The sequence below is a fragment of the Capsicum annuum genome, chromosome 12 (assembly GCF_002878395.1).
Source record: "Capsicum annuum cultivar UCD-10X-F1 chromosome 12, UCD10Xv1.1, whole genome shotgun sequence".
Taxonomy (NCBI): Eukaryota; Viridiplantae; Streptophyta; class Magnoliopsida; order Solanales; family Solanaceae; genus Capsicum; species Capsicum annuum.
Genome location: NC_061122.1, coordinates 202,394,630 through 202,411,082, shown reverse-complemented (window position 1 = coordinate 202,411,082; position 16,453 = coordinate 202,394,630).

Sequence of the window (16,453 nt, the reverse complement as noted above, 5' to 3'; positions counted from 1 at the left end):
TTTTTTTTTCTAGAAGATAATGTTTATATTTTTATGAAAATTTTGTTATATGAATAATGTTTATGTTTTTATGAAAAATTTGTTATATGATTTTTTTTTTTTAAAATGAAAATTTGATGATTTTGAAGAAGTAAAAAAAAAAGAATAAAAAAATTGATGATAAAGGGTAAAATAAGAATTTTAAAAAGTCAATTAGGATAAAGGGGGAGTATGATTATTGTTCAAAGTTAAGGGGAGAATTTGAATTTTAAGATAAAGTTGGGAAGAAAAAATGATTTTGACCCCATTTTTATTGATTTATGTGGTGAGATGTTCCTAGCAAAATAATCTTGTATTAATTGCTTTACAAAAGTCGTTTCTTTTCATTCACATTTTTTATAAGTTTATTTTTCATGCATCCCTCTCTCTTTTTATATATATATATATATATATACTCCCTCTATTTAAAAAAAATGACCTACTTTAACTTGACACAAAGTTTAAGAAAAAAAAAGACTTTTGAATCTTGTGGTCTTAAGTTAAAGTTGTGTCAAATGTACCAAATGCCCTTTAATATTGTGGTTCTAAACATGCCATGTGAAAAGTTGAAATTAAAGTATTGCCAAAAAAGGAAAGAGGTCATTTTTTTTTTAAACGGAGGGAGTATATATGTATAATATATATATATATAAAATCCAATTATTTTACTATGTAGTATTATTGCTATTATATTTTTAACTAAGTGAATCACCCCAAAGAAAGTTAAATTTTTTAAATACATAAAAGTAACAATTTACCAAAATTACATTTGTAGTGAATTTTTTTGTCAGTCCTAGGATTATCATATATTAGCTCATTAAGAATTTATATAGCATTAATCTTAGTTCACATATACGATACATGCACTATAGACACCAAAGTTAATACCAACGATTTTAATTTTATGATTAGAACAATATTAAGTCGTTTCAAATAATAATATTAATGAGATAGACTAAAAATTAATTTCTTATATATCTATATTTATAATCTATAATCTATCTATCTATAATCTATATCCATAATCCATAATATATATCTATCTATAATCTATAATATATTAAAACTGTGAAGGACTTTAGAAATATCGTTTGAACTTTTTGCCCTCTTAAAAGTTTTTGTTTTAGATAAAATCATCTTTTTACTATTTTTTTAATATTTAATAGTTGAAATTAATTAAATATATTTATGTTAAACCTTTCCTTATTAGAAGTCGTCAGAATTAATGACAACTAATATTTTTTTCATTAGTTTAAGAATTTTAAATCAACTAAATTTGATTTTAAGAAGATTTAAAAATTCTATAAATCTACATCTATAATATATTACATCCATTAACCACTTGAAACTTCTGATGATAAAATATATATGTGCTTACAGTAAAATATATGTTTTGTACTTTTTGCACTTCATTAAAAACCTTCGTAATAGATAAAATCGTCTTATTATAAATAATTCAAAGTTATACGTGCGAGCCACGTGCAACTAAACTAGTTATAATGAAATAGTTAGAGTTTATTTAGGACTCTTCAATGATGGATCCTAGCTTTAAGCTAATGAAAAATTTTTCCTCATCTAAACTTTAATATTTTCAAATTCAAATATTTTATATCATATAATTCAAATTTTTTATTACAATACTATTAAGCTTTGTCCTAAAACTGCCACATTGCTTCTTAATTGCTTGTCACTACGCTTCTTCTAGTGGTTATAGCTTTGTTTTTTTATATATATATATATATATATACTAGTATATGTGCCCGTGCGATAAAGGAATAAAAAAATATTTTTAATCTTTTCAAATTGTGATGTCTAACATGTTAGACCATATTACCTTTTAACAAAATTCGATTATCATAATATTATCTTTAAAAAGTCCAATATCGTATTGTTCCTGAACGAAATAAATCCCTCCAACCCCACCCCCACCCCCTCGCAGACCATTCCATAACAAATCTATATAAAATGACAATGAATCATAAAGTATTGAAAAACTCCAATGTTTTATTTTTTCATTACATTGTTCACTATTAAAATTTATTAATTCGTTAATATTATAATAACACTTGGCGTAGTAATCAAAAAAGTTTTTATTTTTCAAATTTTACTTCTTATATTATTCATAATTTAAAGTTCAAAAATTTAAGAAATACTCTTCAAGTGGACCCAAATAGAAAACTCCTTCGTTGCTTTTTTTCTCTGGAATCAATTCGATCAACACAAGCCTAATCATCCTTAAATCAGATTATTAATATTGATCTTTCATTTTTTAATTTTATTCTATTTTTTGCATCTCTTCAATCTGTAATTTATAAATAATAAATATATACATTACCTAATTATTTCATTATATTCTCAAAAATTAATCCCCCCCTCTTCCCCGCCTATTTGTACATTTTCTAACTATATTTTGATTATTTTATTTTCTCTAATTTAACCTTGAGTAATAATAAAAAAAACTGTGTGTTACATACTTAAACAATTAAGTTTTATTCTCTTTTATTTTTTTAAAAAAACAGAATGGATAATTTTTGTATGCATAATAGAATAAATGAAATATTGATTAGAACAATGTTTCAATATAATATAGTTTATTAGAAGTGGTTAAGATTTAAAGATCAAATTAAACAGTTTCGTCTCTATCAAAATATAATTATGTATCATATTGTATTTTTTTTTTTACTCAAGCTCAAAAAATATTAACTTTGTTCTAGAATTAAACAGAATTCCATAATGCACATGAATTTTAAAGAAAAAAGTATAATCATAAGTTAATTCTATGAAAATGAATTTAATGTGTAATTTGTATACAAAGTGTTCATTTATACTCGTACATTATTAAAAATTATCTTTTTAGACTGTGATTTAATATTCTTATTATGACTCACTTGCATATAATTCTTTTAAGTTATTTTACTTAAGTCTTTTAAGTTCTTTATTTCCCTCTTTATACTAAAGAACGACTAATCTAAAAAAGAACGCAAAAAATACGACGTGAAGTTTTTTTTTTCTTAGATTTGCAAGTATAACCATGAAAAAAAAGTCAATTGAAATAACTAAATGCCTACAAAATTAATTTTATAATCCTCTTAAAAGAAGTAGTTATGTGAATATGATGCTCTATATACAAATGATATGATAAATCTCATTTATACATTTTGATTCTACGTTGTAATTTTTTAATTTTTCAAATATTTATTTTTGTTATAAATGTATTTACATTATAGTAAATGTCTATCAAGATCTAATAAGATCTAGTTAATATCTATCAGGATTTGATGTATTTGTGTTTTAGTGTGAAACTAGGGGCAAATTCGCCCTATAAATAAAAGAACTTCCTTTATTGTAAATCATCCCTCAAGAGAAGAAATAAGAATTACTTTCTCTATTCTCTCTACTGTTCTTCTTTATTCTTTCTTATTTTATAACACGTTATCAGCACGAGAATCTGTCAAACAAGGTGAGATTATAAATCTTAAGGATTTCAAGGTTTGTAATTTCTTATGTTATTTATCTTTTGCTACTAATAATATAATTATTGTTGGATTTGAGAAAAAATAATTGGTTTGGAACCATTTAAATTTTAAATTTATTCCTCAAGAACAATATTATCAAAAGGGATGATAATATGTTGGGTTCCCATCAATTTATGTCTAAGACACCTTTATATGGATAAGACGTTGAGATTGGATCTCAATGCATGTATTGATAATATTATGATGGTTAAGGCAAAATAATGGGTATTTGATGAAAAGTCATGAAATATATCCCATTGATATGCTCTATTCCGTGAATTGAATGCGGTAGCAATAAATCATATGCATGCCTCAATTTGCTTTTGTAGTAGCTATCATAATTTGATACGCTTAAGGCATGATTATATTTCATTCCTGGGGAATGAGAAGCTTATTAATGCAAACGTGCACTTGATTGTGATGGTATCACAACTCACCTCCGAATGAGGCAGAATAACTGAGAAGAGTTATTTCGAAATCTACTTCTAAAGTAGTAAATCTGAAATTTATTCGTGTAATAGGAAATCTGAAATTTACTAAAGAAACAAGTACATGTCATGGTAAACTTGGAGTTTACTAGCATAAAAGTTCATAAGTTGACATGAACGATTGCGACATCTTAAAGATGTGCATATTAAGTATTAAAAATAGATTGAAGAATTCGAAAATTCTTCATGAACTTTAATGTTGTTTGTTCTCATGATACGTTGGTTGGACCAACTAATTTTGGGATTGGATCTCTTAAAATTTGAAAGTATAAAAGGTGAATATGGGTCCGTTCACCTATCATGTGATATGTTGAAAAGATGCATCAATAAGATGATCACATGTATATTCATTGTCAACCTACGTTTGACATTCATAAAGTTGCTTGCTCAATTAAATTTGAGTTAAAAGCATAACTTTTAGATTGTGTAATCAAGATAATTCATCTTGATGATAATGGTTTAGCATTGAATGACTTTCATAAATAGCTAAACCATCGCTAATGAGAACAAAGCTTCATGTGTTGGTCTGAAATATGATATGTTGCATACAATAACAATTGTATGTATTAGACCAATAAATTATGATTATTTCTTCCCCTCAATTGGTTCAAGGTCATGAACCAACTATTCCATCTAATAGTTTTGATGTGCGGTATACGATTAATGAATATACCATGATGCACAAAAATGGATTCTTCAAAGAAGATGAGGATGAATGTTAGTTTTCCTAACATAAGGGGGAGATTATAAGTAGCTATGAAATATGTTAGGAATTATCATAAAGTCCTCATTCATAAGATAATTCAAGTCAAATGTCGAAAGCATCTCATATTTAAGCTGCAAGTGCTCCTGTTTTGTATCCTTAAAGGACAAAGTCTATCCATGCATGAAGCACGGTAGACTAATCGGTTCTAAATGAAACAAGGAGCAAATAATCATAATAAGAAGGCAATGTGCTCTTGAAGAGCCTACGACATAACACTTCATGAAACCTTATGAGAGGTTCAGGTATCTGAAAACAATGAAGTGATGAGATCTCAAAATGTTATGTCGCATTATGAACCGATACAAAATGATATATCATTAACGATATCTTTGATATGATATTGGCGCAATATTGTAAAAGATTACGGGGATCTGAATTCTACGTTTATTTAAGCATGCTAACATATCAAGTGACATGAAAGGATGTATCTTGCTAAGTGTAAAACTTATTTGATTTGCAGTCCAGACACTTGAAGATGTCACATATGACATGTTGAATATTGTCACTTGACAAAATTCATATGAAACTTTCTAAGGATTCAAAATGTTTGAAGCATATAAAAGTTTTTGGGAAACTTATTTAGAATCCTTATATTGTATAAGCTTATAGCTTGAAAATCATTAAAACTCTTGGAGAGTTTTCAAAAGCAATAAGATTATTTGCTGAAATGCGAAACATGCCGAATTGGATTGGTCTTGAAGTACCATATCTTAGTTCAATTGGTGTACTAATGTATCTTCCAAATACTACAAGGCCTGATATAACCTTTTCGATTAATTTGTTAGCAAGATATAGTTCCGCTCCTATTAGGAGACATCAAAATGAGATCAAACACACAATTTTATTCTAAAATCTACAGTCTTAATCTTGTTGGTTATGTTGATACTGAGTACTTATCTGACCCGTATAAAGCTCGGTCTCAACTAGGCTATGTGTTCATATGTGGTGGTACTGCAATATCTTGGATATATACAAAGCAATCTATCTTAGCCACTTCATCGAATCATGCTGAGATAATAGCTATTCATGAAGCAAGCCACAAATGTGTATGGTTGAGGTCCATGATACATCTCATTCGAGAAAAATGTGGTGTGAAGTATGACAATCTACCCACAATTTTATACGAAAATAATGCATCATGCATAGCACATCTTAATGGAGGATTCATAAAAGGAGATAGAACGAAGCACACTTCCTTAAAGCTTTTCTACATACATGAGCTACAAAAGAATGGTGATATCAACGTGCAACAGATTCGTTCAAGTGAAAATATGGCTGATTTATTCACCAAATCTTCTCCAATTACAACTTTTAAGAAGATGGTGCACAAGATCGGGATTCAAAGGTTTAAGGATATTCTCATTAGGGGGAGTTAATACGCGTTGTACTCTTTTTCCCTTTCGAGGTTCTATCCCACTGGGTTTTCCTTGTAAGATTTTTAATGAGGCAGCCGATATGTGTATTGTTAGAAATGTGTACTCTTTTTCCTTCACTATACTTTTTTTCCTACTGGGTTTTTTCTAGTAAGGTTTTAACGAGGCACATTATTTATTTAGACATTCAAGGGGGAGTGTTATAAATGTAGTTACATTATAGTGAATGTCTATCAAGATCTAATAAGATCTAGTTGATATCTATCAGGATTTGATATATTTGTCATTTAGTGTGAAACTAGGGGCAAATTCCCCCTATAAATAGAAGGACTTCCTTCATTGTAAATCATCTCTCAAGAGAAGAAATAAAAATTACTTTCTCTATTCTCTCTACTCTTCTTCTTTATTCTTTCTTATTTTATAACAATTTTGGATTTATGAGATATTTATATACATTATAACAGTGAAAACTTCAGACCATTTAATTACACTTGTCATGAAAAATAAATATAATATTAGTTATAAATAGTTAAAAAAATATGAATATACCTTGACCATTATTCTGAGAAATCTACCGTACATAACCTACAAATTTAAAGCTAAATTTTTCCAATTTTTCTCAAAATAATTGGCTAATGCCAAGTGACTTATTTTTATGTCTATAGACAAATATTCTTGTGTGATTCTATCTATTAATTTATAATTAATCTATTTATTATCAAAATATATACTCCATTTCATAACTAAATGACTTACCTTATATGTTGCATGTTTTATTTTTTCTTAAAGATTCTTTTTTTTTATAAGGTTTGTTTTATAAAATCTTATTCCTTGTGTCAATTTGGCAAGTTTTATTGCTTAGTTGACATATTTACTTTATTTTTTTTTAAATCTCTCTACAATTATAAATTATTAATTTTAATTCAAAAGATTTTAAATTTATATCAAAATTTAAGAAGATAAAATACTAGTTTCTCAATAAACATGACTTGAAAAGTTGACTCTTTTTACGTAATCGAATTTATTTATATTTAGTAAAAATCAGACGAACAAAATTAGATTGGAAAACACCATTTACTTGTATTCAGAAATAATTATAGTAGGAAAAATTAGCTTGTTAAACGATGGACATCTGCATATAATAAAAAAGAATTGACAACAAAAAATCTAAAAAGTGAAGGATATGACTGTCAATAACAAAAAAAGGAAAAGAAACTTAAAATTATATATCACAGCAGTAGTACATATTAGAGAACTTTATTTCAAATTCAACTTTTATTAAAATTGAAATTTAATATCAAAATAGATATTTACTTACTTGAGTAGCCGAAAAAACAGCATGTAATATGACCATCACTCACCTACATATAAAACATAAAAATGTTAAAACAAAACAAAAATTCAAAAAATGAAGAACATGAAAATTGCATTAAATAAAGCTAACGATCAATAACGAAAGAAAAGGAGGAGGCTTAGCATCGCCTATTATTATATGATTTATTAGTCATTCCTTATATTCTCACTCAATTTAGGAAAATGTTCCACTAAAGTCATTTTTTTTTTTTATTCCAATAATATCATTCACGTCTGTGCATTTTTCTTACAAATTAATAATTGCTAAAAGTGATTCAAAAAATGAGAAAAAATGATCAAAATAGTCCATCAAGTTTGAAATTTAAATTTAAACAGTCCTTAGTAATATCAAGACTGTGTCCACAGATGGGGGTCGTACTTTCCGGATGGGGGTCCTAAGTTTTCAAATAAATACAGTACATATAAGCTTATTTCTAACAATTAATTATAATTTTTGGTGATCATCGTTAAATTTAATATCACAGTTAGAAGTTGAAAAAATTTTACTCACTAAGTTTTATAGTAGAAAGGCTATTAATATTTTATACTGTCAACTAATAAGGATCGTTTAAATTCAAGGTTCAAACTTAAGAGACTTTTTTGATCATTTTTCCCTATTTTTTGAGTCACTTTTAGCAATTATTGATTTTTAAGAAAAATGCATAAAGTTGGATGACATTATTGGAACCAAAAAAGATAAATGACTTTAGTGAAATATTTCTCAAAGTTTGGTGACAATATGAGAAATTTACTCTCTTTTTTCTAGCTTATGTGTCTACATTTTCTAATTGGATCCATTATGTCGCTAACAACATTTACTTTCAATTTTTTTAAAAAATAAAAAAATAAAAAAATATTTACTTCCAAGTCCCAACTTATTCAACCACATTATTTACGAAGAAATATTTTAAATAAATTTAAATTTATAATATGAATCTAATTTCATGAAATATTAGATTTTTTATATAGAACTAAAATTATTTTTATTTTTATGTGATAAATGTTGAATTTTTTCCTCATATATTTATTTTCTCATATTTTAAACTTTCTAAGTGAAAATTCTGATTCCGCCAAAATTTTCAATACTCCAAGCTTTTAATATTTTAGTTTTTGCCCAAAAAATACTATCACACACGAACTTGGTGGGTTAAAATTTAAAATTATTAACCTATTTTAAAATATATATTTTTCATTATCAAATAATTTTACAAAAAATATCATTAAATCAGTCTATAAATATCTTACTAGCAATGAAAAATAATTACTTATGTAATATTCATATAAGGCTTCGAACGCACAATTTTTGTATTCACTTATGGATTGTAGGTGTAATCACAATTGATGTGCATGTCAACTCACAAAACAAATATTTAAAAGATAATTTTTTTTAAAAAAAGATTGAAGTGCATTAAATGGCCAGTGTAAAAAACTTTCACTATATTATATAAATATATTTATATGCAAGCTTTCATTAAAATTGAGATTTGTAATCTTAAAAATAAGATATATAATACTCCATTAATTCCTTTTAATTTGCTCCATTTGGATTGTGATTATATTCCTAAATATTTGTGTAACACCCCGTATTCAAGTACGTGTATTGGCGTATTCAAGTACGTGTATTGGTCTTATTTATATGGATTAATTTTTTTATTTTATTTATACCGAAATTTGCCCGTCGATGGTTCCATGCGAAGGTTATTGAACAAGCTTTCCAACGATATAAGATTTCCAAAAACGGATAGGTTTCGGATATAATCGAGCACAAACTATAAAACGGTGGCCGGGATATTTGGGAATAGTAAATGTGCAGGAAAACTTCCTGCACACAAACTACTGAGGCCAGCCGAATTTTTGGGTCAACTTCGAACAATCATAACTCTCTTAATATAATGAACTGGTAGAGCTGCGACCTATGAAAAGAAAGATCTTTGAGTCTTCTTTCCAATGCAATTGGTTTCATCCAAATCAAATAGAAAAGGGGCCAAAAATATTTTCAGGACTAAAACCAAAGTGTACAACTATATAAGGAGCTACATAGTATAGTGTAGAGCCCGGATCAAGAAGATAATAAAATTCACAAGAGAAGAGTTGTAACATACCAGTGACAACAGTAGGAGAGGCCTCAGATTCCTAACAAGTAGCAAGTGCATTGAGATGATTCCGGCCAGTTTTGGTACCTGAAGTGGCGATCGGGATCTTATTAGCTCCAGTTGCAACTTTAGATAAAAAGTCAATTTCTCTGCAGATGACCAGGCTAACCACAATTGAAACACAAGTTCTTCCCCTCCTCCCAATAACCATGATGAAGCTGTCCATAAAATTTATAATAAGGATAAGGTAGGGCCAACTGAGCTCCACTAACCTGAGATTGGGTACCATATTCCTTATGACCAATGCTAGCCTGAAAACGACAATCATGAGAAGGCTTAGGATAAGGAGCATTTGTTGTCGAATATGAATTTCTAAATTTTTCTTCTTGGTCCACTGTCTACCATTTCTCTCACTATTTTGCTAACCCTACCCCTACTCTAAATATCTAAACTTTTTGTTCTGCCTCTTTTCCATCTCTACTTGTTTTTTTTCTCATCCTTCACCATTGCATATAAACCACCAGCCTGTAAATGTCCACATCATTATCCAACATTGCAGCCTTACACTCTAATACCAAGTCACAGGACAAACCAGAAGCAAAATTTCTCATTTTGGATCTCATGTTAGACACTAATTCTGGAGCATAACGGGATAACTGCTGAAATTTTAGGGCATACTCCTTCACATGCATCTTACACTACTTCAAGTTCACAAACTCTTTTGTCTTAGCCTCACTTAAATATCAAGGAAAGAAATGATAAAGAAAGGCACCTAAAAACTCATCCCACATTGTCGAATCAGCATTATCACCCCTCATCACTTTCCATTCCTCATATCGCTGGTAAGCTATGCCTTTCAACTAATACGTAGCAAACTCTACACCTTCAGAATTAGTAGCCTGCATCACTCTGAAAATTTTCTCTATCTTATTAATTAATCCCTGAAGATAATCCTTTACCATAGATCGTATAAAGGTTAGGGTATTCAACCTCATAAAATGGACAACTCGAGTGACCTCATATGAACTAACAATAGGATCAGCATAAGCATACTGACGAGTCTGAGATGTCACCAAATGAGTAAGCAGATGACTAGACTAATAGAATTCTGCATTAAAGATATCTCCCTGATGTGTCTGGAATGAGCATCACCGACTTAAAAAGCCTAAAGAAGACTAGTAGAAATAAGTGAGACCTCACATGGAGTAGTACAATCAGGAGCAGGGACCCTAGATTAGACCTGCACTCCATAAATAGGGTGATTTCCCTCCACATATTCCTCATGTAGGATAGAGGTTCTAGTAGAGTTTCTACAAACATTAGATCTTCAAGGAGGCATAATTTGAAATGCGAGTAAGCTAGGAGTTAGAGAAGTTTCAAGATCGATAGACTTTATATTTCGAAATAGAACACAAGAAAGGGAAATATTCCTAAATGCCTCGTAACCTCCTCCTTATAAGTGAGGCATTCTATACACCTAACTCTACCCAACACGGCTTGTAGATACTTAGTGACCCTAAACTGTTCTCTGATACCCAACTTGTCATGATCTGAATAGGGCCTAGTTGTGAGGGGTATCTCAAGCCCACCGAGGGCTAAAGACCACCCTCTTAACCTAACCTTTATATCACAATAAGGATAAATAATGAAGTTTACTATAGACAGTAATAAATATATATAAGATAAAAAAAGTCTAAGAATCAAAAGAACAAACCAAAACACCCCAACACTCTCCATAAAAGCCTTTAAAACTAGAATACCAAATTATGTTGGGACATTCCCTTGACTATGGCTAAAAGAAATCCAAAATGAAATACTGATCCATAATGCAAGCAATGAAATGTCTATTCTTCCAAAAGATGGAGGCTCACCACTACACAGAAGATCAACAGAAAAATATCAAATTACCTAACGCTGCACACGAGTAGCATAAAAGACCTTAGATCCTACATAATTAAATGATGCAACATCCAAGGATGGTTAGTGGGGCGAGCACTACGTGTAACTCAGGGTAAAGGATAAAATAATTCCATAGCCAAAAGCCAGTCAAAACCACATGTACAATAGTTATATATATTATATAGGATTTCGGAATAGGTACAAGGGTCATGAACATGAGATTTTAAAATATTAACATGGACTGCGTAGCTTGTTCCGTCCCAAAAGGCACCTATAAGGATCAACTTTTTGATAAAATATGTGAAATATGTGTTTTTGTGTTATTTGATTAGTTTACCACTCTCCGTTGTTTCATTATGGTATTTATGAAGTGTGGGGGAAATTTGAACAATTTTTGATGAATTTTGGTATCATTTATGCGATATTATAGTTTTTGAGAGAGTCTTATTTTGGACTTATGAGGATATCTTTTGATCTGTGCAATGGATGACCGAAATAACAGTGCCAACAGCTCCAGAATATCAATTTTAGGCTGGGTAGACCTTTGGTTTGGGTCCTGGTGCACCCGAGCTCATTTCGACCTAATAGTCGAAAAATTGGAAAATTAAAAATATGAATGTGGGACCTATATTTGGTTGAAGTGACCTCGAATGGAAAATTTGACATTGCCAGCAAATCCAAAATATCAATTTTAGGGTGGTAAGATGTTTGGTGTGATTTTATGGCTTTTAATTATCATTTCGACCTTCGGTTTGGAAAATTATAATTTTGGGTTTCGGGGGTCAACTTTTTGAAAATGATGTTTTTTCAAAAAAATGACCTCGCCAACGCATTTGAAATGTTAACTTTAGCGTGGTTACATAGTTCGTTTACATATATCAAACTCCAAACAAATTCCAGGCACCCTATCAAAGTCCGGGTTGGACTTAAAAATTAAAAACAACAACTTTTTCCTTGTTAGTGCAAATTTTCTACACTATTAAAATAGTTTTTGGGTCCATTTTGCTCATTTTTCATCTTGAATTTTGAGAGTTAAACCCTAAAATAGTATGGGAGCTTGAAAGTGCAGCTTGTGGGAGCTTGGAAAGCTTCATTAACATCTATTTCTTGATTGTATTATGGATTTGAGGTACGAATTCACCATTTTCTTAGTAATTTCTTGATAAATTTCTCAAAACCCCAAAAATCTTAGGGCTTGATCTTAAACCCCAATATCCTTTCTTTTCACTTGAATAATATTTTTATCTTATAATTACTAGTTTTTCATCAATTTAACCTTCAAAACAACCCCGATTCTTGATTTTAACCGAATTTCAAAGATTTTACTCAGTAAAGGTTAAAAAAGTTTTTTCTTCAATTTGAACCTCATTTTTTACTCGATTTAACTTGGATTTTAAGCTGTAGGTTTCTAAAATTATGGGAAGATATTTTTGAAGTAAAGTTTCAATTTTGCCTTTTTTTTTCGAAAATCCATTCCGGGGGTCCATTTTGATCCCAATGCAAAAGTAGTCAATATGGGTGTCGTTGATTTTGTTTTGACATGTAGACTTCATATTTGATGTTTTTAGTGGAGTTTGAGATTGTTTCGTAAAAAGTAAGGTCGTGGGTTCAAAGTGCAGCGGACCAATTTTAGACTGGGCTGGGTAGTAAATGATGGTACAAAATACACGTTAAGGGTGGGAACTAATTATAAAAAATGATATCTATGTGTTTTTCCTGTGTGGGGGCTTATATGTGATGTAATTATCAAAATTAAGATATTATGTGATGTGAGTGACAGTGTGGGTCCTGTGTGATATTGATAGTCTTGAATACATGTGAATAGTTATATTGTGTTGTTGAAATATCTAATGTGGAACCATTTTTGTATTATGATATATTCATACTTGTTGGTATATGAGACATGTGGAAATTCATATATCAAATAAAAATAATGAGTGGATATTGGCTCACATGATTGTGAAAATATATCATTGTGGTTAGTTATAAAAATGTATCATTGTGGTTGATTGTGTAAATATATCAAGTGGTTGATTGTGGAAATAATCATTGTGATTGGTTATGAGTATTAAATTTCATATGATACTCATTCATGAAACATTCACCTATGGTTTGATACATAATAAATTGTTCATTATTTTTTGTAGAAAATCAAATAGGTTCGATAAACAATACCCCCTTCTTCATCAATTCTGTAAGAGGTAAATTTGCCCGAATCAAGATCATATCCAAACTTATTTCTCTGCTTTGAGTTGACGATATAGCAATTTTATTTGGGTTTATCAGTTGAAGCAGGAGACAATATACCTTTACATTTTTGATTATTCTTTGATTCAAAGTATTGTTCCATCTCACCTGAAAAAACAAATAACATTTCAAGAACAAATCTAGTTCTGCTTCCGTGTTACTTTTGTATTATTTTTTATTTTTACATTTTATTGTGTTTGATTCCGCGTAATCTTTTTCAAGATCGGTTTTTGGTACCACCGTGACAACACCTGAGTAACACTAGCAACAACTTTTTAAAACCTTCCCCAATGGATGTGCCAGACAAGAGATATTGTAACACCTTATAAAATCCTTTTCTTGGGATATGTCAGAAAGGAGATATGAGATATGTTGATTGTATACAGGTTGACGAACCCCCCATGGGTCCTGTGTTGGGAGGCTTGCCTCTGTAGGTGTATAGGGGGATTATACAATGATCTCGGAGGTTGTACAATGAACTCATGCATCATCATCATATACATTGCATTTACTTTATTGTATTTATATTATGTTGTATTTCCGCATTGACTTTCCATTTATGTAATTGTCTTATCTTCTTTTACTTGTATTTAATGATCTTGTATATTCATGTTCCCTTTTTTTCTACTTATATGTGATATGATGCATACTTATGTTCTATCTAGCTATGATATTTTAATATATGTGATATGTTAGAACTGTTAGTGCAAGCGGTGTGAGTTACTATTATGGGACATTTTCTAATTGTAGGTGACGTGCCCTTAGTGTATATTTTGTATGCTTTATTTACTTTTGTCTTGGTCGGCCTATGATACCTACTGAGTACAAGTGGACCGTACTCATGCCTACTGCACCCTTTCAGTGTAGGTCCTAGAGTGATCCTCAGCTTGGTTGACTCAAGCGATTGTTAGAGCTTCTAAGGTAGTGGTTTGACATTCATGCATCAGGAGTTCACCTCTATCTTTCTATAGTATTTATATTTTTATTAGTATTCAGAGACAGATATTATTCCTTTATGGTTATTTTCTGATGTATTTAACTCCTGGATTATATTAGTAATTCTTACACTATTGACACCTTGTTTTATACATGATTGGTATTGTGGATAAGTTCTTTCTACATTGTTATGATTACTTATATGGTTCGACTTTATTTTAGAAACCATACCTTGGGGTATTTCTATCTTTTTCTCTTTTTGTATTAGTTTGGGTGATAGGCTTATTTGTCAAGGTACTTTGCAACAAATGCTATTAGGTTTCTCGTTTTGAGGTAATGACAAATTGGTAGCAGAGCAACCAAGTTTCATTAGTTTCAATGGTGTAAGAATGAAATGTCTAATAGAGTCTCGTAGATTGATATGTAGACGTCTGTATCTATCTTTGAGATTTTATAGGATGTCTTTGGAAAACTTCTGCCATTTTATTCTTTATCATACGAAGTTCTTTTATACCTTGCATTCTGAGTTGTGTTTCACTCTTTCTGCACGGATGGTGTGGTTTATACTACTATCAGTTGAGAGATATTGTGAGAGATTGGTGGAGATTATTTGTCAGTTGTAGGCCTATTGATGATCCTGAGTTTTTATAGGATTTATTTACTGATGCCTTCCTGGAGAGATTCATGCCTTATAATTTGAGGGATCAGATGTAGGACGAGTTTGATCATTTGAAGCAGGTCTCCATGATAGTTGATGCGTATGAGACACACTTCCATGTCCTGTACAGATATTTTTATGATAACATTTCCACTAAGTCTATGAAGATTTAAAAGTTCGTGAAAGGTCTGGATGTTTCTCTGTAGTTGGCAACATCTCTGATGGTTATGTTTAGGGTTTCTTTCCAGAGTATAGTGGATCATGCTAAGATAAAAAAGGGTATTCTTTGTGCATCTCGAGGAGGTGCCAGAAAGGCGTGATATTTTGGTGAGTTAGGGAGTAAGACCATTCGAGGTAGAGATTTTAGAGGTTCTCATGGATACCATGGTAGGCCAGTAGTGGCTTTACAGAGTTCAGGTGGTGGATCTTCTAGTTCAACAGTTTAGGATAGTCGTTCGTGCTTAGTTATACCTTCTCCTATTGAGGCTAGTCATAGAGGTTGCTATATGTGTGATAAGATTACACATATGGCCAGAGAATATCCCTGTTGGGTTATTTGGGCTACTTCTATTTCAGTTGTGAGAGAGGTGCGAGAGGTAAAGATGGTAGAGCCTGTGGTAGTGGTCGTGGGCCACCCAGGCAGTTGGTGGTTGTGGTAAGTGTTATGCTATACCAGCCAGACTTGAAGTAGAGGCTTCTGATGCTTTGATTACAGGTATCATCCCCATTTATTTCAGACCTGCATCTATATTATTTGATTCGAATTGATTTTCTCCTATGTGTCTATATATTTTTCTTTGGGTTTTAATTCTGTTAGTGATCCTCTTGCCATGCCTATTCATGTATCTACCTTGGTAGGTGATTCTTTAGTGGTGGATCAGGCGTACCAATTTTGTGTTTTGACTTTTTTCGGGCATGAGATTTTGGTAGATTTGCTTGTATTAGATAAGGTCGATTTTGATGTTATTTTGGGAATGGATTGGTTGGTTCCTTATCATGCTGTCTTAGATTATTTTTCCAAGACTGTGACTTTAGCTTCGTCGGGTGTGCCAAGGATTGCTTGGAAGAGTGCACTTATTCGGGTCCTAAGAGTATTATATCTTATGT